This window comes from Arachis ipaensis, chromosome B9 (genome assembly GCF_059453495.1).
Source record: "Arachis ipaensis isolate K30076 ecotype BB chromosome B9, ASM5945349v1, whole genome shotgun sequence".
In the NCBI taxonomy this organism is placed as follows: domain Eukaryota; kingdom Viridiplantae; phylum Streptophyta; class Magnoliopsida; order Fabales; family Fabaceae; genus Arachis; species Arachis ipaensis.
This window is the reverse complement of record NC_142444.1, coordinates 60,342,422-60,344,060: the sequence shown is the minus strand read 5'-3', so window position 1 is coordinate 60,344,060 and position 1,639 is coordinate 60,342,422.

Sequence of the window (1,639 nt, the reverse complement as noted above, 5' to 3'; positions counted from 1 at the left end):
ATCTCTACACTAGAGGTTCTTTGGGAGTTTGGATTTGGTTGTGGTTGTGTAAAATGAGATGGTTGTTGCTAGAAGTTATTTGAACCATTTGCGGGGTTATTTTGAGGTTGTTCCTGCTGCTGATCTTCTTGGTTTTCTTCATTTTTCCCCCATGTGGTTGATGGTTGGCTTGTATTCACTGCTGCAACTTGTAAGCTATCAATATTTTTAGCCATCTGCTCAAATTGTTGTTGAATCTGCTGCTGTATTATCTTGTTTTGAGCTAGGATGGTGTCCACTCCTTCCAATTCTAGCACTCCTTTCCTTTGTGATGGTTGGCATTGTCTTTGATGAGCAAAGAAGTATTGATTGTTTGCCACCATATCAATGAGGTTTTGAGCCTCCTCTGCTGTCTTTATCAATTGTAAAGAACCTCCTGCTGAATGGTCAAGTGCTTTTTGAGCCTTAAGAGTCAACCCTTCATAGAAATTTTGAAGAATGTCCCATTCATTAAATATTTTAGGGGGACATTTTCTAATCAGAGCCTTGTACCTCTCCCATTCCTCATAGAGAGATTCTGCATCCATCTGTGTGAAAGTTTGTACCTCAGTCTTGAGCCTGATGATCCTTTGAGGTGGGTAGAACTTAGCCAAGAATTTATTCACTAGATCCTCCCAGCTAATGATGCTTCCTTGTGGAAAGGTTTCAAGCCATTGAGCAATTTTGTCCCTCAATGAGAATGTGATGAGCGGATAATTTATACGCTTTTTGGTATTGTTTTTAGTATGTTTTTAGTATATTTTAATTAGTTTTTATTATATTTTTATTAGTTTTTATTTAAAAATCACATTTCTGGACTTTACTATGAGTTTATGTGTTTTTCTGTAATTTCAGATATTTTCTGGCTGAAATTGAGGGACCTAAGCAAAAATCTGATTCAGAGGCTGAAAAAGGACTGCAGATGCTATTGGATTCTAACCTCCCTGCACTCAAAGTGGCTTTTCTGGAGCTACAGAAGCCCAATTGGCGCGCTCTTAATTGTGTTGGAAAGTAGACATCCTGGGCTTTCCAGCAATATATAATAGTCTATACTTTGCCCGAGATTTGATGGCCCAAACAGGCGTTCCAAGTCAGCTCAAGAATCCTGGCGTTTAACTCCAAAACTGGCACAAAAGCTGGAGTTAAACGCCCAAACTGGCACAAAAGCTAGCGTATAACTCCAAGAAAAGTCTCTACACATGAAAGTTTCAATGCTCAGCCCAAGCACACATCAAGTGGGCCCGGAAGAATATTTCTGCATTAATTACTTATTTCTGTAACCCTAGGCTACTAATTTTCTATAAATAGGACCTTTTTCTATTGTATTTTACATACTTGATATACTTTTGATCTTTGAGAGTCATATACATGTTTGGGGGCTGGCCTCACGGCCATGCCTGGACCTTGTTCTTATGTATTCTCAACGGTGGAGTTTCTACACACCATAGATTAAGGTGTGGAGCTCTGCTGTTCTTCATGAATTAATACAAATACTATTGTTTTTCTGTTCAAATCAAGCCTACTTCTTCTCTAAGATATCACTTGTTCTTCAACTTGATGAATGTGATGATCTGTGACACTCATCATCATTCTTACCTATGAACGTGTGCCTGACAACCAC